Here is a 24,099-nt window from a genome sequence, read left to right on the forward strand (position 1 = left end):
CCTTTTTCCCTATTTCGAGACTTATGTTAGATGCTCATGACTGGTGACACCCCGATGTCGGGCTGTGTTGGTTGTTTTTCCGCAAATTATACTGTTTCACTTATATTTCGGGATTATTAGCATGTTAATAGCTTAAATTGTGTTATTATAATTGTTTAATATGAATTGGGAGTTGTGTCGGCTGGCCTTTTCTTCACGAGAGGCACCATCACGACCGGGTGTGGGTTTAGGGTCGTGACAAGTTGGTATCAGAGCCTAGGTTACATAGGTCTCACGAGTCATGAGCGGGTTTAGTAGAGTCTCGCGGATCGGTATGGAGACATCTGTATTTATCCTCGAGAGGCTGCAGAACCTTTAGGAAAACTCCATATTTTTGAAATTCTTGTCGTGCGAATCTGTTGATCCGAGTACTAAACTTCTGCTATTTTATTCTCTCACAGATGGTGAGGACACGAGCGACCGGTCAGGATAGACGACCACCAGTACCACCAGTTGGGGCCACTAGAGGCCGAGGACGCGGTCGAGGCCATGGTATGGGCAGAGGTGCAGCCCGCACAGCAGCTGGGGCAGCACCTGCGGATCCACCAGCTGCCCCAGTTCAGGATCATGTCCTAGTTGTGGACGCTCCAGCAGCACCATCTCAGGCACCAGCTGTGCCCATTGTGATTCCAGATCTTCAGGAGACTTTGGCCCAGATCCTGACAGTATGTACGAGTCTTGCTCAGGCGGTCGCGGTTTCTACTGCCGTAGCCACTTCTCAGGCCGGGGGAGGTTCTCAGACTCCCGCCGCCCGCACACCCGATCAGGTTGTTCAGGGATTGCAGACACCGGAGGCACCACTAGCCTAGCCGGTGGCAGTTTCTCAGGGTTACGTAGCTCCAGTTATGCCAGAGGACGAGTAGCGCAGATTGGAGAGGCTTGGTAGACTCCAACCTCCTACTTTCAGTGGTGCTGAGGGCGAGGATGCCCAAGGTTTCTTGGATAGATGTCAGAGGATTCTTCGCACCACGGGTATTCTGGAGACCAGCGGGGTTGCATTCACGACTTTTCAGTTTATGGGAGTTGCCTTCACTTGGTGGGAGGCATATGAGAGGCGTAGGCCTGTTGGTTCGGCACCTCTTACTTGGCAACAATTCTCCGCTCTATTTTTGGAGAAGTATATCCCACAGTCCCGCAGGGAGGAGCTGCGTTGGCAGTTCGAGCAGTTGCGACAGGGGGATATGATTGTTACTCAGTACGAGATGAGGTTCTCAGAGTTAGCTCGTCATGCTATTTGGCTGGTTGCTACGAAGAGAGAGAGGATCAGGAGGTTTGTTGATGGCCTCACATATCAGCTTCGGGTTCTCATGACTAGGGAGAGAGTGGCAGGTGCTACGTTTGAGGAGGTTGTTGATATCGCTCGTGAGATTGAGGCAGTTCGTCGTCAAGAGCGTGAGGAGAGGGAGGCCAAGAGGCCTCGAGGTCATGGTAGTTTTGGGGGTGCTCCTTCGAGGGGTCAGTTTCAGCATGGCAGAGGCTGCCAGTACAGGCATGCTCAGTCAGCTCGCCCAGGTTATCATGGGGCGTCATCGGGCCATGGTTCTCACGGTTCTCAGCAGGGTCATTCTTCACTCAGTGCCCTTCCAGCCCAGGGTTCGTCCTGTGCCCCATCAGTTCAGGATTCTTCTGCGCCAAGTGCGTCTGCTAGTCATTCCGGTGCTAGGGATTCCCTTCAGTCCCCGCCTCCAGCACCCGGGAGTTGCTATGAGTGTGGAGAGATGGGTCACATGTGGAGGCAGTGTCCTCGTCGTCTTGGGGGTTCATCTCAGCAGAGGGGTCATTCATCAGCTCCAGCGCTAGTTACTTCACCATCCACCCAGCCAGCTAGGGGTGGGGGACAGTCATCTAGGGGTCGCCTAAGAGGGGGAGGTTGATTCGGTGGTGGTCAGGCCCGTTTCTATGCACTTCCAGCTAGGCCTATGTGATTGCTTCGAATGCGGTTATTATAAGTATTATCTCAGTCTGCTGCAGAGATGCCTCTGTGTTATTTGACCCTGGTTTTACTTTCTCTTATGTGTCATCTTATTTTGCCCATTATTTGGATACGCCCTGCGAGTCTCTCGTTTCTTCTGTTCATGTCTCTACTCCGGTAGGCGATACTGTTGTGGTAGACCGTGTGTACCGGTCGTGTGTTGTGTCTATTGGGAGTCTGGAGACCCGAGTGGATCTATTGTTGTTATGTATGGTGGACTTTGATGTTATATTGGGCATGGATTTGTTATCTCCGTGCCGGGCTATTCTGGACTGTCATGCCAAGACAGTGACATTGGCTCTGCCGGGTGTGCCACGGATTGAGTGGCGAGGTTCGACCGATTATATCCCCAGCAGGGTAATTTCTTTCTTGAAGGCCTAGCGTATGGCTGGGAAAGGTTGTCTTTCATACTTAGCATTTATGAGGGATGTCAGTGCAGAGACTCCCAGTATTGATTCTGTTCCGGTCGTGAGGGATTTCCCCAATGTGTTTCCTGCAGACCTGCCGAACATGCCACCGGACAGGGATATTGATTTTGGTATTGATCTGGTGTCGGGCACTCAGCCCATTTCTGTTCCACCTCGTATGGCACCAGCGGAGTTGAAAGAGTTAAAGGAGCACCTTCAGGAACTCCTTGACAAAGGTTTCATTCGGCCTAGTGTGTCACCTTGGGGTGCGCCGGTTCTTTTTCTGAAGAAGAAGGATGGCATAATGAGGATGTGCATTGATTACAGATAGTTGAACAAAGTAGCAATTAAGAACAAGTATCATTTGCCTCGTATCGATGATTTATTTTACCAGCTTCAGGGAGCGAGAGTGTTCTCCAAGATTGATCTCCGTTCAGGTTATCACCAGTTGAAGATCAGGGACTCGGATATTCTTAAGACAGCCTTCAGGACCCGATATGGTCATTATGAGTTCTTGGTGATGTCTTTTGGGCTGACCAATGCCCCAGCAGCGTTCATGCATTTGACGAACAGCGTGTTCCGGCCGTATCTCGACTCCTTTGTCATAGTTTTCATTGATGATATTCTGGTATACTCGCGTAGTCAGGAGGAGCACGCGGAGCATTTGAGAGTGGTGTTGCAGAGATTGAGAGAGGAGAAGCTATATGCAAAGTTCCCCAAACGTGAGTTTTGGCTCAGTTCAGTAGCTTCTTGGGGCACGTGGTGTCCAGCGAGGGTATGTCACGACCCAAACCAAAGGGCCGCGACGGGCACCCGGTGCCTTACTCAACCGAGTACCAACGTAACATATCTTTCTTATCATACTATCATGGGTAAATGAGCTAGAAAACCCTTCATGAGATAACAAGAATAAAACATAAGGGAATACTTAACGTATGATGACCCAGCATGATATACAAACTTATACATGTGACATACGGGCCTATAAGGCCGACATGACCATTTGTAAACTCAAAACATAGGCCGACAAGGCCATACAAGTATCCATACACCTGACATCTGTCTACAAGCCTCTAAGAGTACATAAAATCATAAAGGTCGGGACAGGGCCGTGCCATACCAATCAATACATATCCAAAGCATACTGACCAAATAGGCAACTCCGGAGCAAGTGGAGTACACCAACACCTTCGCTGAGCTGATAGCCTACTAGGAGGAATGTCAACCCGTCTATCGGGACCTGCGGGCATGAAACGCAGCGTCCCCAGGCAAAAGGGACGTCAGTACGAATAAAGTACCGAGTATGTAAGGCAGNTTCTCAAATTGTTCCAATTCTCGATTTATTTCCCTAAAAGACTCTTCTTCATCATATTCCGGTTCTTGATTCATTATTTCACAATTAGACAGCGTGTTTGAGTCTGGGCATGAAGTCCGCAAGCATGTCATGTTATTTAAAGCCGCATTATTAGGACTGAAAAGAGAAGGGAAAAATAACAAAATTAGAAAGAATAAAAAGAAAAATGGACGATGAAACATTAATTTTATTTCTTGGAATTGGAAAGATAACAGGGTTTACATTCAGGAATTTAAAGACAAGAAACTAAAAGAAACATCCGAGTTACACCCTGAAATAACTCGGGATGCAGAAAAGGTGACAGGGCTAGTCTACCGGGACTCCCGCCTGATCGGGAATGGCGTAGCCTTCCAGTTTTGGAGTTTAGCATCTGGTCCCATATAGAGCACCTCAGCGGTGCTAGTCCCTTCCCCTGGCTGAACCATGTTGGTTTCATAAAGCATTTGTCTCATAGCTCCACATATATCTTCTATTTCCTCAGCCGTGAACACCTCATCATCTTCTTCTTCGCCATACTTAGGCTTAACAAAGGTATCATAGAGATGTGGCAATGGTTATGGCAGAACCCATCCTTCTTTCTTTCTTTCCTCGGCCCATTTCTCATCTTCTGGGGTAGGGTGGAAGCCTATCCCGAAAAACTTTTCTGCTGTGGGTAGAGTTACCGGCTCGGATCACCATGATTGAAGCATTAGACAGGAAAGGCTGAGGATAAGGATTTCCCTCCTCGTGCTGATCTGCCACCACAATTTCAAAGGCTTGATAAACAATATGCTCACTTCCTTCCCTCGCCTCCAAGCATGGGATAGATGGGTCACGATAAATGGACTGCTCGTCTTCTCTGTGGACCACGATTTCCTAATCTTCATATTCGAATTTCACCATTTGGTGGAGGGTGGAGGGCACGGCTCCCGCAGCATGTATCCAAGGCCTTCCCAGAAGAAAATTGTAAGATGTATCCATGTCCAATACCTAGAAAGTCACCTCAAAATCCACCGAGCCTATGGTTAATATCAAATCAATTTCACCGATGGTATCCCTCTTAATGCCATCAAAAGCTCTCACACAAACGTTATTAGGACGAATCCTTCCCGTCCCGATTTCCATTCTTTGCAATGTGGAGAGTGGGCAGATGTCAACCCCCGAGCCTCCATCCACCATGACTCGCTTGACATAATAACCTTCACACTTGACAGTCAGATGCAAGGCTTTGTTGTGAGCTGCGCCTTCCGGAGGCAAGTCATTTTTACTAAAAGAGAGTTGATTGACGGCGAAGAACCTTTCTGCCATCCTTTCGAGCTGTTCGACTGAAGTTTCAATTGGCACATACGCCTCATTCAGAGTTTTCATTAAGATCTTCTGATGTTCGGAGGATTTCGTCACTAAAGATACCAGGGACACCTGTTCAGGATATTTCCTCAATTAATCCACTGTCTCATAATCAGGCATCTTCATTTTCTGGAAAAAGGCTTCTGCTTCCTCAGCACTCACTGGCTTCTTGGACGGAAAGCGCTTTCGAGCGGCATTGTTTACCTTCTGTACATTTGAATATTTCTCAACAGAGGTTTTCCCTGGAAGTTCCCCCGAAATTTCTTTGCCCTTGTATGTAACCACTGTTTGCTGATAGTTCCAGGGCACTGCAGAGGGGTCTATCATTGGCTTCTGTGGTACGCGTCCAATAACCACTGGCTCATTCAGCCGAGGCGGCTTAATTGTCCGTCGTACCACATAAGCTCCTTTTGGCGCATACATTTGCGTTTCCCATTTTACTTCAAACTTCCTTGGAGCACTGACAACTAATGGTTTTTCTTGGCGTCCTCGCGGAACATAGAGAATTCCATTCTTAGGAGGTTCCGTCTCTGCTTTTGTTTCAGGTTTCTTCTCAGGCTCAGTTTTGACACTTTCATTCTTCTTCTCCCCTTTCTTTTGCTTCGGGGGTACCTTGGGCTTCTTTTCTGCGTCGGCGATAGGAATTATAGCTTTTAATGTTGGATCAAATTCTCTATCTTCACAGATTATCCCGATCACCGGCCCATTGTTGTGAGCGGGCAACGGATTATTGGTCACATTCGAGGCTTCTTCATCCCTCAACACTATTTTCCCTTGTTCGATCAAATCCTCCACAGCTTTCTTCAATGTCCAGCAGTTATCAGTACTATGCCCTTCAGCTCCTGAATGGTAGGCACAATGGACCCCTCGTTGATAAGCTGGAGATTCCGGGTTCTGCCTGTTTTGGGGGATAGGCTGCAGCAGATTCATCTGAACGAGCTTCGGGAACAGAATGGAGTAGAGTTCACCAATCGGCGTAAAATTTGGTCGTCTGGGTGGTTCCCGAGGGCGGAAGTTATTTTGCGGTGGACGGGGATTATATTGGTTCTGCTGAGGAGGTTGATTTCTTTGGAATGGAGGTGGATTTCGGTTAGCTTGTGGTTGCGGTCGGCAGAAAGATTGAGCATTCATGACCGCATAAGTTGGGGGAGCGTAAGCCATATCAGTGTGAGGATAGTAGTGTTGAGAGGTTCTTTCAGAGAACACCGGTCTAGGAGCCCGGTATCGTCTTCCTCCCGATGCTGCCATCACTGTTTCTTCTTTCTTTTTGCCTTTGGCCATTCCTCCAGACCCGCCTTGGATGGCTTGGGAGGTTGCTCTTATGGCTGACTGGCTCAAAATTCTACCCGTTTTTAGCCCATTCTCTACCATCTCTCCGATTTTTATTGCCTCTGCGAAAGGCTTGCCCATGGCTGACATCATATTCTTAAAGTAGTCTGCTTCCTGGGCTTGAAGGAAAACAGTGACCATCTCTACCTCATCCATCAGAGGCTTCACTCTTGACGCCTGTTCGCGCCACTTAATTGCATATTCACGGAAACTTTCTGAGGGCTTTTTCTTTAGATTTGCCAAGGAGTTCCTGTCTGGCGCGATGTCTATGTTATACTGAAATTGTCGAACAAAGTCTCGGGCCAGATCGTCCCAAATATGCCAACGGGAGACATCTTGGTCCATATATGTCACGACCCAAACCGAAGGGCCGCGACGGGCACCCGGTGCCTTACTCAACCGAGTACCAACGTAACATATCTTTCTTATCATACTATCATGGGTAAATGAGCTAGAAAACCCTTTATGAGATAACAAGAATAAAACATAAGGGAATACTTAACGTATGATGACCCAACATGATATACAAACTTATACATGTGACATACGGGCCTATAAGGCCGACATGACCATTTGTAAACTCAAAACATAGGCCGGCAAGGCCATACAAGTATCCATACACCTGACATCTGTCTACAAGCCTCTAAGAGTACATAAAATCATAAAGGTCGGGACAGGGCACGTCATACCAATCAATACATATCCAAAGCATACTGACCAAATAGGCAACTCCGCAGCAAGTGGAGTACACCAACACCTTCGCTGAGCTGATAGCCTATTAGGAGGAATGTCAACCTGTCTATCGGGACCTGCGGGCATGAAACGCAGCATCCCCAGGCAAAAGAGACGTCAGTACGAATAAAGTACCGAGTATGTAAGGCAGGAAAGCATAAATAAGAACAGTAATGTAAAGAGAGATAGAGGAGATACAACCTGTAACATCTGAGTGCCTCTGGGGGCTACTGACATGAAATGCATAATACATATATATACATAAACTTTTAAAAACATACGCCTCTGTGGGCATCATCATCATCATATCATACCCGGCCTCAAAGAGGACTCGGTAAAAACGTACCCGGCCACGTGGAGCTCGGTAAACCCAACTGATCAGTGGTTGCACAATAGGTGCCATACCCGGCCGACTATAGCCCGGCTCGGTAGAGTAACGTAGATACGTATGTAATGCATGCTGGACTCATGGAGTCACGTTCTAAACCTTTTGGAGTGACATAAGGTCATTGCACCATCGATTAACATTATGGACATCATACCATCAATATGAACTTCACTAGGACTCAAGGATCATATATGCTTTCTTGGAATAACTTTGTAAAGAAAGAATAACATGGACAACCTTAGTTGCTAGGAGTAGATTCATTATGAAATAGCGTATCGTTTATGTTCGTTTCACTTTAGATCATGCCAAAAGAATGAAGGAAGAGCCTTAACATACCTTGTATATTCTTCCCAACCTCAAGCTATGCAATTTCACGGCTCCTTAGTCTACAATAAGAGAAATGACACTCTCGTTATCGTTTAAGCGTCGTAACTATTATGTATCGACCACAACCTATTTTACAATAAAACGGACAGCACCTCCCCTATATATATGACTTCGCACTAGTCAAAACAATCACAAACAGCCCAACATACCCCTATCACTTCATACACAACACGACAACCATAATAGTGTCAAACAATCCGAAAATGTTATGACGAACGACCAACAAACAACCTTTCCATTATGTGGTGTTTCTCCACACCCTTCCTCCTCTCAACTCCATAAAAACAGTAGTAAAAGAGACAACCCAATACCAACACGAAATAGCCCCAAAACAGTCTCACAAGTTCATCAACTCAAACATAATTTTTCGGTTTACTTAAACACGTTTCGACTTGTCTTTTCTTTCAAATTGAGAAATACAACCAAAAGTACATCATTACACCTCTTGTCCAATAAACCAGCCATGAATATAACTTAAAAATAAGTTCACAACCAGCCAACCATTGCACAAGATCAAACAACATACCATTCTTCCGAAACTAGCTAGGTCTATTCTTTACGATCGAGTTACAACTCGCAAACGCATAGATAATAGAAGGAGAAGCATAAACTTACCTTGTACTGAGTATCACACACGAAACCTGGTCCTTTTTCATCAAAAATAAGTTCCTCAACGCGGATACAAGAAGGAGAAAGAGAAACTAGCATGCTGTCCGGACTTTTCAGCACTAGAATCGCGTCGTAACACCCGGAATACCCTAGGGTTTGTGTGGGATTTTGGGGGAGGAGTTGCAGGGTTTCAATTAGGTTTTCTTGGTCTGAAATACAGGTAAAATAACTCAGTTTGTATTCCCTTAAAAGACCCCTCTTGGCCGACTTTGGGGCTTTTAATTAAGTCCTCTCATTTTGGCAAGTAGGTGATGCACCTACTTGTCACCTACCAGTCTGCGCTGTCTCGCGAAAATGCAAATATCTCTCTACTCCAATATCGTATCGACAAACGGTTTAATCCGTTGGAAACTAGACTCGTAGATCTTCAATTTGATATGTAGATCATCCATTGATTCCAAGTATATTGGGAGAAAAGTGCATCTACATTTGACCTAAATTTCAGCATATTATAAATGGAACTTGTGATGACCTTTTCCAACTTTTGTTCCACAACTCGCTTGACTTCAAAACATAACACCAACTATCGTACGACTAAAATAACTCATAATATAATCTCCTTATAATGTTAATAACCCTAGTATCACCCCAAAAGTACATGGTAAAATATTCCAACTTGTCGACTTTCGACGAAACTTATTTTCTTCAATTCGTTTAGCTTCTAAGCCTTCAAACCCTCTTGCTACTTGGTACTAATGATCTTAAATATTTGTAACCTCCACATTAACATGATGAACTAACTTTGTAAACTTTTAAAGGATGATTCCCTTTCTGAGATCACATTAATTAACTTATGATGTACTCTTACATACGAAAACACAGAGTGTAACACGCTTCTGCGGTCAACCCACCGCAGAAGCGAAAATACCAGCAACCAGATTCCTTCAGCTGTCCAAAGATCCAAATTTCGATCCTTTAACCACCCGGAATCCACCAGAGGCCCCCCGGGACCCCAACCAAACATACCAACCAATCCTAAAACACATTACGGACTTGCTCGAGGCCTCAAATCACATCAAACAATGCTAGAATCATGAATCGACCTCCAATCCAAGCTTTATGAACTTTAGAACTTCAACTTCTACTATCGACGTTTACACCTATCAAATCCCGTCCGATTGACTTTAAATTTTTCACACAAGTCATATTCGACATTATGGACCTACTGAAACTTCCGGAATTGGATTCCGACCCCGATATTAGAAAGTCTACCTTCGGTCAAACTTCTCAAAAACCTTCAAATTTCTATCTTTAGCCAAATGGCTCCAAAATGACCTACGGACCTCCGAATTCGCTTCCGATCGCGCTCCCAACTCCAGAATCACCATACGGAGCTATTCACAGACTCGGAATCCCAAACGGACATCGATAACACTGAAATACACTTCAAGCCAAACTTATGAAATTTCTTCTAAAATGCTAACTTCCACAATAGGCGCCAAAATGCTCCCGGGTTATCCGAAGCCCGAACCCAGGCATACGCCCAGGTCCGAAATCATCATACGAACCTGCTGGAACCTTCTGATCCCGATTCCGAGGCGTTTACTTAAAAATTCCAATCCTAGTTCATTCTTTCAACTTTAAGCTTCCGAAATGAGAATTCTCTTTCCAAATCAACTTCGAACTTCCCGAAATTTAATTTTGACCATGCGTACAAGTCATAATACCTTAAATGAAGCTACTCATGGCCTCGGACTGTTGAACGACGCGCTAGGGCTCAAAACGATCAGTCGGGTCGTTACAATGGAGTTATCGCCTGAAGAAGAAATAGTTATTTCCATCCACAATGATACTTTCAGGTGATTGAGAATCCTTATTGCTCTTGTTTATGGTGAATTCTTATTGGCATTTCTTTTCATCATTTGGTTGTGTTTCTGCCTGAAAGATCTGCAGTATGGTTATGTTCAACTTCTGAGGTTAAGATGACATGATTTCAACCTTTGCATGCTATCCTTAATTTATCAACCTGTTTGAAAAGTCAAAAGCATGACTGCACTGATGCTTAAGCCAATCAGTCAGTTGTCAGGGATAAGCAGTCCTTTACTTTTTAACTTAAATCAGAATAAATAAATATGTCATTTGTTGTTTAATTCTTTTATCTAGTTTGTCACATCACACTCTCTTCTTCATTTGGTTGGTCTACCGTTATGATTATCTTTTCCTCCCATTCTTTGCACTCTAACGCATATTTCTCCTGGCAAAAAATATGACAGAAAAAGATTTGCTGGAATTTGTGGTGAAGTTCAAAGGGAAATCTATTTTGGGGGGGTGGGGGGGGGGGTTGGTAGAGGCAAGGGTAGGAGGGCTTTGGCTATTTCTTAATGAATTTGAGAATTATACGTTGGAATGTTAGGGGCATGAATGATAAAAAGAAAAGAAACTTGGTAGATTTGCTTTTCAGAAATTGGAACGCAGACATTGTTTGTCTTTTTGAAACAAAGATAAGTGGTCTAACTCAGGAAGGTATTAAACAAGTTGGGGTTGAATTGGAGGCTCAAGGAAATAGTGGGAGAATTGTAGTGTATTGGGACAAAAAGAGATGGAAATACAAGGAGAAATTGTCGGACAACATTCTGTTACTACTTGTATGGAGGAGGAAAATATTGGCTTTGACTGCACATTCAAAGGGGTATATGCACCTTGTGATCGGAAGATACGGAGGAGCTTGTGGAAAGAGATGGGTGCAATCTATGGCTTGATTTCACAGCCATGGGTTATTGTTGGAGATTTTAATGTGGTGAGATTTGAAGCAGAAAAGAAAGGGAATGCGAGAAACACTAGAGCTATGAGGGAATTTTCCAGATTAATTGATGATTTAGCTTTACTGGATCCTCCACTTCATGGTGGCAAATACACTTGGTTTAGGGGGGGAAATAGTACATGTGCCTCTAGAATAGACAGAATCCTCTTTTGCTGGATGATGGGATGAGCAATTTAAACTCTTAAAATAAAGAGTATTGCCAGGGTTACTTCAGACAATTGTCCTATTCTGCTAGAATGTGGGGATTGGAGTAAGGGAACTGGTTATTTTAAATTCGAGGACATGTGGCTTGAATATAAAGATTTCAGTGATTTGGTTAATTATTGGTGGAACTCATACAATGTACTTGGCAGAGCTAATGAAGTCCTGGCTAAAAAGCTGAAATTATTGAAAGAAGACTTGAAAAAGTGGAACAGTTCTTTGGCAATCTGATAGAAAGGAAAATTAAGGCTTCGGCAAAAAATAGAAGTCTTGGATCAAAGAGCAATTTTGGCTCAAAGTTCTGATCAAGTTGAGGCTAAAAGGTGTGCTATCCAAAGTGAGCTAGGAAATATTGCCAAAGCAGAGGAAATGTCTTGGAGACAAAAGTCCAGATGTTTATGGATTGATCGTGGATATAGAAATAGCAGTTTCTTTCATAAACAGGCAAATGTGCATAAAAGGTAAACTGCATTGACAAGAGTGTTATAGAAGGTGAATTGACTGAAGATGACATATTAATAAAGGAACATATTCTGGGATTTTATAAAAGTTTGTTTAGAGAACCTGAAGCATGAAGGCAAAAATGATTAGGAGACGATCTAAGCAAGCTGACGGAGGAGGAGGAGAAAAAATGGGTATAAAGACCTGTTATAATGGAAGAAGTGGAAACGACTTATTTTAAGGGAGAGCTCCAGGTCCAAATGGTTTTAATCTCCACTTCTTTCAAAAATGTTGAAGTACAGTAAAAAATAATGTATGGAACACCGTAATTTTTTTTATTTTTTCAAGAAGGTAATTTCACTAAAAGTTTTAATGCTATATTTATTGCCTTGATACCAAAAAAGAAAGATGTTGGAAAATAAAAGACTACAAGCCAATTAGCCTCCTGGGAAGTGTATATAAAATAATTGCTAAACTGCTGGCAAAAAGGATCAAGGTGCTGATGGAAAATTTGATCTCTGATAGTCAGAATGCTTTTATAAAGGGGAGGCAAATAGTTGATGCTTCTATGGTTGTAAATGAGTGGGTGGAGTATTTGATCAGAAACAAAAAGCAAGGAGTACTCTATAAATTAGACCTAGAAAAGACATATGATCATATTAATTGGGCATGTGTATTGGATATCATGAGGCGGATGAATTTTGGTGAGAAACGGATAAAATGGATTGAATATTGCATCTCTACCGTAAGATTTTTAGTACTTATTAATGGAAGCCCACAAGATGCTAAAGAAAGCTGAACAATTGGGGTGGATTAAAGGCTTAAATATTCAAAGAAGGGGTGATGCAAGTTGTGTCGTCTCACATATTTTATATGCAGATGATTCCTTACTGATTTGTGAAGCTAAAGAAGAACAAGTCTTTTATCTCAAAGGGGTCCTACTAGTCTTTGAAGCAGTAACGGGTTTGAAGGTGAATTTGGCAAAGAGTAGCATGTTTAGCACTAATGCAGAATATTGTATAGGTGATCTTGCCGAGTTAATGGGTTGTGAAGTGGAGCAGTTATCAACATCTTATTTGGGGCTTCCATTGGGTGCTAGGAAAAAACGAACAGAGGATCTGGCAAGGGGTAGTTGATAGATGTTGCAAAAAATTGATTCCATGGAAAAAGCAATACTTATTCCTTAAAGGCAGACTCACCTTGGTTAGTAGTGTAATGGATGAGATTCCAACTTATTTTATGTCTTTATTTCAGATACCTGTGAGTGTGGAGAATAAACTGAATACTATGAGGAGCAATTTTCTGTGGGAAGGTAATACAGAAAAAAGGAAGTTACATCTGGTCAAATGGCAAAGGTGATGATTGTTAAGAAAGGAGGTGGACTGGGAGTTAGAAACTTGAGATTCCATAATAAAAGCTTGCTTATAAATGGTTATGGAGATATAATGATTGAAAACAGAGCATCTGGAAGAATCTTATAAATGCCAAGTATGAGAAGAAGGAAGTATGGAGCCCTCCAGTTGTCATTATTTCCTCAAAGGGAGCACCTGGAGCAGCATAAGTAAACTGTGGAATGAATTTCAGCAACATGCTAAATTGAAATTGGGAAAAGGGGGCAAAAATCAAATTCCGGTCTAAGTATGGGTGGGGATATGAGCTTGAAAGACAGATTTCTGTCCTTATACAACTGCTCCCTCACTAAAGAAGGAAGTGTGGCTGAGCATTATTCTTCCAATGACTGGCAGATAAATTCTAGAAGAGATTTTAATGATTGGGAGATAGAAGAAGTTCGTCAATTTTTTTCAATTAATGGACATAGTTATGATAGAGAAAAATAAGGAGGACACCATGGCTCGGACAACAAGCGCAGATATGAAGTTTCTGTCAATAGTGACTATAAACTTCTTCAAAAACAAGCATACCATTACGTATCTAATTGGCCATGAAAAATGCTATGGAGTACAAAGGCACCTATTAAAGTAGCCTGCTTTGAGTGGTTAGTTATCAGAGAGGCCTGCTTAACTCGAGACAATTTGCAGAAAAGAGGTTTCCATTTAAGCAATAGGTGTTATCTGTGTGAAGAAGGTTTGGAATCAGTCAACCATCTGTTTATCCATTGTAAAATTGCAAAGCAATGTTTGGAGCTATTCTTGAACCTTTGTGGAGTTACTTGGGTTATGCCTTCAAGCATAGAAATCTATTGGCTAGCTGGCAAGGACAGAAGATAAGAAAGGAAATGAGGCAGATTTGGAGAACTATCCCATTATGTAATTTTGGACCATCTGGAGTGAGAAGAACTATGTTTGTTTTGAGAACATAAGAAATCAGATTTCTAGAATCAAAACTATTGTCTGTATAACTTATTTTTTTTTGTGTAAGAGGTGTATATTAGAAAACATGGATCAATATATGGAATTTTTGGATTTGCTAGGGAAGATGTAATTGGAGGTTTGTGTAGATGTTGTCTGGTGCTTTAATGTTTCTGTACTTGGTACTTTTTATCGATAAAACTTTACCTTGTCAAAAAAGAAAAAAAAAATGTCTGTTGTCTTCACTCTTTCACCTAACACACACACGCGTACAAAGAGAGAGAGATATTATTATTGTTTCCCTTTTACCTATTTTCAGATATATCTAATTTGGTGAAGAAACTAAAAAAAGAAAAGAAAAAGAAAACATTTCAAATGAGAATAAGAGTAAGAAAAGCCTTTTAGGTTTAAGTCAGATAGAAGTGCCAAAAATTAACAGTTGGAAGGTTCTTTATCTACTTAATCAAATAGAGGTCAACGAAATAAATAGATATTGTAATATAGCAGTCAAAATGCAGTCCACAGAATGATCTTGGCATCTGGCACTTCTCTGTTTGATAAACTACTAATCATATTAGCTTAAAAACTATTTGGTGCGATATGTCCTCTCTTAGAGTGATGACAATATCATTTCTGTCTTTGGGCTCGCAGGAGAAATGGATTTCTATTGGAAAAGGATCTGCATGCTCCTCCAGGGCATCGATTTAAGCTAAAAGTAGTTCCCTTCAGCAAAAATATAACTTTTGGAGTCGCACGTAATCACTCAGATGCATTCCATACCTTCCATGAACTTGAAGGTCTGCAGGACATTGGTTAGTGTTTTATCTTTGTGTTGCAACTTCACAAACAACCACACAAGTTGCCTTGTTTGGGTGGTTTTCTGTACTTGCTGCTATTTCTTGTGCTATTTCTTGTATTCATCAATACAAGAATAGATGAATGCAAAAAAAGCTCAATTCTCAACCAAATATATCTAGTCTTTTAATGTATAGGCTTTGATGCTCTCAGGCACACTCCCCGAGGAGCCTGAGAACCCGAAATCTTGAGTTTCTACCAACACCACCAGAGATCCCCCGGAATCGCGAGCCAACCCCTGAAAAGATCTCCGATGAACAACCACACACGCGCCGCCACGCGCGGCCAAGCTCCGGCGAGGCCACCACTACGCGCCGGCGCGTGACACATCTTCCGGGCCAGATTTCAACTTTTTTCTTTTGGACAGCCTGTTCGAGCCTCATTTCCGACCACACCCATCCATGCAGATCTAGATTGATACCATTTTTCTTTTTTCCGGCGACAGAAGCACTATTCCGGCCAGTTTTCACTCACTACCCAGTCAGAAGAAAAAAAAAACTCTTCCTCCTTCTTCTTAAGATTGCAGATTCAATGTTAGTTGTTACTCCCCTCTAAATTTCTTTACCATGGAAGCCAAGATATTTTTTATTTTAGGTGAGAAATCTTTTGAGATCATCGACTCCGGCGAGGGGTGGTTTACTATAATTGAAAGGGGAAGAAGATTTTCGTGTCATATTAACATAGATGATGAAAGTCTCAGGCGAGTTTGCACAGCATTCAGACAAGCAACTGAAAGGGAAGGGAATTATTACAGACGTTGGGGGTGGAGTTCACAGTCTTACTATTACAGAGCCTTTGTAAATTTCAACAGTTGTGGTAGATTCATACATATTGAAGCATGGTTGGGGAGCAGGAAGAAAGCAGTGATTATTCCTGAGGTAGATTACAACTTGGGATGGGCAGATATAGCAAACAAAATTTTACACTTTTTGGGGAAACAAAGTACAAGTAGATCTAGGCTGCCTCCTACTCTTCGGTCCTATGCAGAAACAGCAAAAATTCCTCGTGTGCCTGTGACGAAGCTTCCGGCAAGGATGGTTAACACTGTCAAAGCAGTTAACCCACACGCAGATGACGGGAATCACTATTTCCTCTCAAGGTACTTAGTCGGCACGTTCAACGATCCCTTCAACTATAGCCCCAACCATGAGGTGATACAAAAATGATTTCTGAATAGGTGGAAGGTTTGCGAGGGTCTGAAAGTAACTCCAATGTCTCACAATCAGTTTCTCTTTGAATTCCCATCAACGAAAGAAGCAGTGAGAGTCCATGCTGGAGATTGGTTCTGGAACGGTCGACGACTTTCATTGGAGTGGTGGTCGCCGGTGGCGGGCACTGAGTTAGCCTCGCAGGGATCTGATCAAAAATGGATTAAGGCTTTAGGAATTCCCATTAATGCTTGGCACCTCGAGACATTTAGAATCATTGGCGATATGTGTGGTGGCTTCATAGACATTGATGAAGATATGAGGCACCAGAATCACTACCTCTGGGCAAGAATCTGTGTCAACAATGGTAATATTGAATGTCCAGATAAGATAGAGCTCGATGTGGAGTGCTGGAGTTTCGAAATTTCAATTCTGAAGGAAGTAGCAGCGTCGCCAAAACCTTTCCCGCCAGCAGATGCAAAAACAACGACCAAAACTAAGGCGATGTGTTTGGGGGAAAATGATAGTGTTGCAGTCAATTCAGAGAACGTGGAGGGACAGCCATCAAAGGGTCACCTTTTGGGCCCTCTGCCATCCCTTCTCCATACACGGGCTAATAATAATATTAGCCTATGCAGGCCCAATAAAGAAAACACCTCAGGAGTCATTAAAGAGAAGATGGTCGGCCAATCTTTTAATTATTACAAAGCCCCAAAAAAGAAGTTCCAACAAAAGATGAAGGCAACTAAACCCACAATCATTCAGGAATGGCGTGCTAAAGGGCCTCTGCAGGATCTACGAATTAATTCCAGCATTTCTATTCCTTCTTCTTCTTCTTCAACTTTTTGTCAGCAGTCCCAATCCTTAGTGTCATTCTATGAAGCAGTCACGCATGAAACACCTGTGACACACTTAGAAGCTGATGACGAATCGGAAAACTTTCTTTCTGATGTTAGTGGTCTTCCTCAATAATTGGGCTGGTCCGATGCTGCCTCTACTGCATTACTTTGCTCAGAAACAGATTCATACACAGAGTCACTTTATCTACCATGGCACGATGATGAACATCTGGAATTACAGGGATTCCAACAAGGAATTCAACAACCTACAACAGTAGAAACCTCGAAATGGACCAAATTGGTGTTCGGTAAAGTATGCAAGGCGTCGGGATCAACGGTGCTGGATTTGAGCATGAAATTTTTGACTTAATCATGAGAATGGATCAGAAAAGACAGGTTCAACTACAACAAAAGGGATCATCCTCTTCAACTAGTAAGAAGGGGAAAGGGAGGAAAATGGGGAAACTGAGATCCAAAACTTAATATGAGGGAAGGAATAAAAAGGTAAGGGGCAGGCAAGACAAGACTCTTTCCAGATGAAAGTTAAAATTCTCAGCTGGAACATTAGGGGCCTCAATGACAGGGATAAACGGAGCACTATCACATCACTAGTTAGGAAGTGGAAACCTGATATTCTGTGTTTTCAAGAAACCAAAATGGAGAATATCCCAACCAATATGATTTACCAGATTTGGGGAAATAGGTGGGCTGAATGGACAGAGTTGAAGGCTACTGGCACTAGGGGTGGCATTCTTATTCTATGGGATAAGAGATCGTGGAGGTGTATTGACTCACACTAGGGGTGCTTCACTAATACATGCTTTCTTGAAAGCCTCCATGAGGACGTCAGATGGGGGTTTACGGGTGTCTATGGTCCTCACTCCAATGCTGAAAGGGAAGAATTTTGGCAGGAATTGGGATCAATCAGAGGTATTTGGGAGGAACAATGGGTTGTTGGAGGGGATTTCAACGTATGTATGTATGAATCTGAAAGATTGAATTGTTATAGAAGGACCAAAGCTATGAGATATTTCTCTGAAGCAATTGAGGACCTACAACTAATGGATTTTCCATTGCATGGAGCACAATACACCTGGTCAAGAGGGGAGGATATTTTCCAATCCTCAAGAATTGACAGGTTCTTGGTCTCCACAGAATGGAATGGAAGTTTTAGAGCCATCAAACAACTAGCACTTCCAAGAGTCATCTCAGATCACAAACCTTTATTGCTAGAAAGTGGAGAATGGGATTCAACATCATCTTACTTTAAATTTGAAAACATGTGGCTTCAAAGAGAAGGATTCATTGACATGGTGAAAGGGTGGTGGCAAAATTACACAATAAGTGGCAACCCAGACTTTGTGCTAGTTCAGAAGTTGAGGAGCTTGAAGAAGGACCTCTCCAAGTGGAACAAAGAAGTTTATGGCATGTTAGACACTAAGAGAAGCAGGGCCCTTGATGAACTCTTAGCCTTAGAACAAGCAACCGAAAGCAGAGCTCCAACTCAAGCAGAAAAACAAAGGTTTCTGTCTCTAAGACTGGAATTGAAGAGATTGCCAAAGCTAAAGAAATTTCATGGAGGCAAAAGTCTAGATGTTTATGGTTAAAAGAAGGGGATAGGAACACTAAATACTTTCAAACGTTGGCCAACTCTCATAGGAGATGCAACTCAATAGACAAGCTCAAGATAAACAATGAGATTACAGTTGATAAAGAATTGATCAAAGGGGAAATATTAAACTATTACCAATCACTATACACAGAGAAGGAAGAGTGGAGACCATCTTCCAACTTTGAAGATGTTGCCAGACTATCAGAGGAGGAAAGTGAAATGCTTGAAAAAGGTTTTGAGGAAGATGAAGTGTATGCTATCATTCAATCATGTGCCCCAGATAAAGCCCCAGGTCCAGATGGATTTACCATGGCCTTCTTTCAGAAGACTTGGGATTTCATTAAACCAGAGATTTTGGCAGCACTGAATCACTTTCATCAGCACTTTTACATGGAGAGATCATGCAATGCCTCTTTCTTTGCCTTGATACCAAAAAAGAAAAAAGGAGTTATTGAGCTTAGGGATTACAGACCAATATGCCTTATTGGTAGTATTTATAAGATTGTGGCCAAGGTGTTGGCAGAAAGACTGAAAAAGGTTATTGGAAAGCTGGCTTCTTCCCATCAAAATGCTTTCATTAAACACAGACAGATTACTGATGCAGCTCTCATTGCTAATGAAGTCTTGGATTGGAGGCTTAAAGCTAACACACCTGGTGTTATGTGTAAACTGGATATAGAAAAGGCATTTGATCAATTAAACTGGTCTTACTTGCTATCTATTTTGAGGAAGATGGGGTTTGGAGACAAATGGTTAAAGTGGATCAGATACGGTATCTCGACGGTCAAGTACTCAGTCTTAATCAATAGAGGTCCTGTTGGTTTCTTTTCACCTCAGAAAGGAATTAGGCAAGGGGATCCTCTTTCCCCTTTCCTATTCATTCTAGCCATGGAGGGTTTAAGTAAAATGATGGAAAAAGCCAGGCAAATGCAATGGATCCGAGGATTCAGTGTAGGCACAAACACTGGATACTCAGTCACTATCTCCCATTTATTATATGCTGATGACACACTGATCTTCTGTGAGGCAGATAGAGCCCAAATCTTGTACTTGAATCTTACACTCCAGCTATTCGAAACATTGTCAGTACTTCACATCAACAAGCAGAAAAGTATTATATATCCAGTCAATCGGGTGAGCAACATTGAGGAGCTGGCAGGGATCATCGGTTGTAGTATAAGGTCATTGCCTACCACCTATTTGGGGCTTCCACTGGGAGCCAAATTCAAAAGCAGTAATATCTGGAATGGTGCAGTGGAGAATTTTGAGAAAAGACTGGCTTCATGGCAACAACAATACCTCTCTATGGGAGGAAGACTCACCCTCATCAGTAGTGTGCTTGACAGTTTACCCACCTATGTCATGTCACTGTTTCCCATCCCTAAAAAGGTACTTAAAAGGCTGGACAAGATCAGAAGGGACTTTCTGTGGGAAGGAAACAGCAGTTCTCACAAGTATCATTTGATTAAATGGGATAAGGTATTGCTACCTAAATGCAAAGGTGGATTGGGGGTCAGAGATCTAGACAAGCACAACAAAGGTTTGCTAATGAAATGGCTCTGGAGATATGTCACATGTGAACCAAGTCTATGGAAAGAGGTGATTAATGAAAAACATGGGATTAAAGACAATTGGAGCGCCAAAACTGTCAGTGCATCTCATGGAGTAGGGCCCTGGAAGTATATTAGCAACCTGGGGAACGAATTCTTTCAGAATATTCATTTCAAATCAGGCAGTGGATGTCATATTAAGTTTTGGAAAGATAAATGGCTAAACAACAATGCTCTCATGGAGGACTATCCTAACTTATTCAACATCGCCTTGGACAAGAATTCTTCTATTGCTCATAACAGAGCAAATGGTCATTGGGATGTGCAACTCGGAAGATCTGTTCAAGATTGGGAGATAGAAGATTTGATGGAAATGCTAGCAAGATTAGAGGCCTACAACATTGATGAGAATGCTCCAGACAGTATGAGATGGGGACCTAAAGGTATCTATACTGTTAAAGAATGCTACATACAACTTAACAATCAGAATCAGGTACTGCATTCATGGCCTTGGAAACTGATATGGAAGACAAAGCTACCTGTGAAGGTGGCATGCTTCAACTGGATTGCACTTCACGAAGCATGCCTAACGCAAGATAACGTATGCAGAAGGGGATTTCAGCTAGTCAATAGATGCTACCTGTGCAAGGGACACCTGGAAACAGTTAATCACCTACTTCTACACTGTAGCCACAGACCTCTGGAACATGTTCTTTTGTATTTTTGGTCTAAGTTGAGTAATGCCACGGACCCTGAGAGAGGCACATATGAGCTGGAGTCTTTGGGAGGTTGATAAGATCATTAAGAAAATCTGGCTTATGATCCCTGCAACCATTTTTTGGTGTTTATGGAACGAGAGGAATAGAAGATGCTTTGATGACACCTCAACTCCAAACCACTTACTCAAATCTAAATGCCTGCTCAACCTTTTTTCCTGGACAAAGTTGTCCCCAATAAATAATACAGGACAACTTTTGGACTATATTAGCTCTCTTGTCCTAGATTGAGTTTTTGATTTGGGGCAAACAATGTTCTCCTGTAATTTTTTGTTTATGTAGCTCTTATGCTTCTTGTAACTTTGCATCTTCTTGATGCCTTCTTAATGAAACATATTACTTCATCAAAAAAAAATAATTAAAGAGAGAACTTCATAATCTGGAATGCGCTTTGCATTACTGGACAAATTTCCTTTGGTCATTCTATTGACAGTTGGGCCTGATGTAATCTACAGAATGTAAGGGGGGACAAGTCGTGTTATCTCCTGCATCTGCTTTATTGCATTAAGAAACTTTGGCTCATCTTTTTTTAAAATACTTTATTGTCCTTGCGGATGTGAAAGAACTCATTGCGATTTTTGTCGATAGTCAGGAAGAATGTTCCATGATGGGTACTTATAAGGATGATACCGCCAATTCACTATGTCCTCCTAGAGTTCGTGCAATGTTGGCATCACGTGCCTGCAAATCATCTATTGTTATTGGAGATCCACTTGGGAGAAATGAGATGCAAAAGGTATTTTTGTCCATTTTACCGTGGTCTTAAAATTTATGCTCATATCATAGTATCTTTGGTATCATCCTCTCTGCGTTGCACTTCTGCAATTGTCTAGCTTAATATAGAAGGGAAAAAAGGTAAAAAGAATTTTGGCCAAATACTATTTCTAGTTTCGAAGTGTTTGTTTGATAGTTTATGCCAAAAAAGCTATATTTTTTCTCCAAAACTCTGAAAAACATTTCATATTTCTGAAAACTTGGTTGAGAACAGCTATCAGGAGTTTTTGGCCAAAAATTGTTCTTCTTCCCTCTGGTTGTTTCATGACCCGAGATATAAAATTCATTGTTTCAGATACTTGACAATCTATCACGACTAAAGTCTCCGTGGAATTGTCCACATGGTAGACCAACAATGCGTCACTTGGTTGATCTGAGGACTGTACATAGAAGAATAGAAGCGGCTGAGAATGAGACCGCCTTATAAACTCCAGTTGGTAACACAGCCACCAAACTGAAGCGGGTACTTCTTTCTGTAAATTATTGGAAACATGTTAATCAAGGCTGCATTTTGCCTAGAATTATCAAAATGTCGAGGAATTAATTGAGAACACAGAAAGGGGTCTTTTGCTTTCCATCTACTTTGTAAAGTATAGAGACAATAGAGAAATCTCTCTTGTGTTGTATTCAAGAAGTAAAGAGTATATATACAAGTACATAGAGCCTTAACTATGGAAAGAATCAAAAAGGAAATCCTATAAATCTGCTGTGAATCCCTATAATTATGCTAGCTATGTATATTACATAAGATTATGTCTATATTCAGATTATGTCTACATTCATTATCTAACACTCCCCCTCAAGCTGGAGCATAGATATTGATCATGCCCAGCTTGTTACAAAGGTACTCAACTCGAATTCCATTCAACGCCTTTGTGAACAAATCAGCCGGTTGCTCTCCTGTCTTCACGTAGCCAGTGGAGATCAAGTTCTCCTGAATCTTCTCACGAATAAAATGGCAGTCAACCTCAATATGCTTAGTTCTTTCATGATACACCGGATTTGACGCAATATGGAGGGCAGCTTGATGGTCACACCAGAGTTTTGCTGGTATTGGATGCTCTAACCCAATTTCAGTCAACAGATGATGTATCCACATAATCTCACATGTAGACTGTGACATAGCTCTATACTCGGATTCTGCACTAGATCGAGATACAACACTTTGCTTCTTACTCCTCCATGATACCAAGTTTCCTCCAACAAGACACAATAACCTGTAGTAGATCTTCTATCAATTTTCGATCCAGCCCAGTCAGCATCTGCAAAACACTCAATATAAGTATGATTGTGATTGCTATATAATATGCCAAGTCCAGGAGCTCCTTTCAAGTAACACAAAATCTTTTCCAAAGCTGCCCAATGTTTGACCGTTGGTGCAGACATGAACTGGCTAACAACACTTACTGCAAAAGCAATATCTGGACGAGTCACAGTAAAGTAGTTTAATTTCCCAACTAACCTCCTGTATCTCTCTGAATCGTCAAAAGGATCACCATCATCTTTCATAAGATGCACATTAGGAACCATGGGAGTACTGCAAGGTTTAGCTGCCAACTTTCCAGTTTCTGCAAGCAAGTCAAGAATGTACTTTCTCTGAGACAAAAGAATTCCCTTCTTGCTTCTATTTACTTCTACTCCCAAAAAATATTTCAACTGGCCCAAGTCCTTTGTATGAAACCTAGTATGCAGAAAAGACTTGAGGGAAGAAATCCCAGCATAGTCACTTCCGGTGATAACAATATCATCAACATATACAACGAGGAGAATAGTGCCAGCTACTGATTTCCGATAGAAGACTGAGTGATCGCACTTACTCATTTTCAACCCAAACTCCTGAACTACCTCACTGAACTTGCCAAACCAAGCTCGTGGACTCTGCTTCAAGCCATACAAGGACTTCTTCAAATGACAGACTTTCCCATACTCCCCCTGAGCAACAAAACCGGGTGGTTGCTCCATATACACTTCCTCCTGAAGATCACCATGAAGGAACGCATTCTTGATATCCAACTGATGTAAAGGCCAATTCTCGGACGCAGCTAGAGAAATAAATAAGCGGACAGAAGTGAGTTTGGCAACCGGGGAGAAGGTGTCAGAATAATCCACCCCATAAGTCTGATCATACCCTTTCGCCACAAGTCTGGCCTTAAGTCTTGCTACAGAACCATCTGGATTAACTTTAACTGTAAAGACCCACTTGCATCCCACTGGTTTCTTTCCCGTTGGT

The 24,099-nt window shown here is 42.2% G+C and overlaps 1 long non-coding RNA gene across 1 annotated transcript; it reads left to right on the plus strand.

Moving 5' to 3' along the window:
• The first annotated feature begins 15,044 nt into the window (after nucleotides 1-15,044).
• LOC109205486 lies at nucleotides 15,045-23,388 on the plus strand. Its single transcript, XR_002064684.1, has 3 exons — nucleotides 15,045-15,127; nucleotides 21,684-21,831; nucleotides 22,165-23,388. It is a non-coding gene; the product is annotated as an uncharacterized LOC109205486 (long non-coding RNA).
• Nucleotides 23,389-24,099: the final 711 nt, after the last annotated feature.

This window comes from Nicotiana attenuata, unplaced genomic scaffold (genome assembly GCF_001879085.1).
Source record: "Nicotiana attenuata strain UT unplaced genomic scaffold, NIATTr2, whole genome shotgun sequence".
Taxonomy (NCBI): Eukaryota; Viridiplantae; Streptophyta; class Magnoliopsida; order Solanales; family Solanaceae; genus Nicotiana; species Nicotiana attenuata.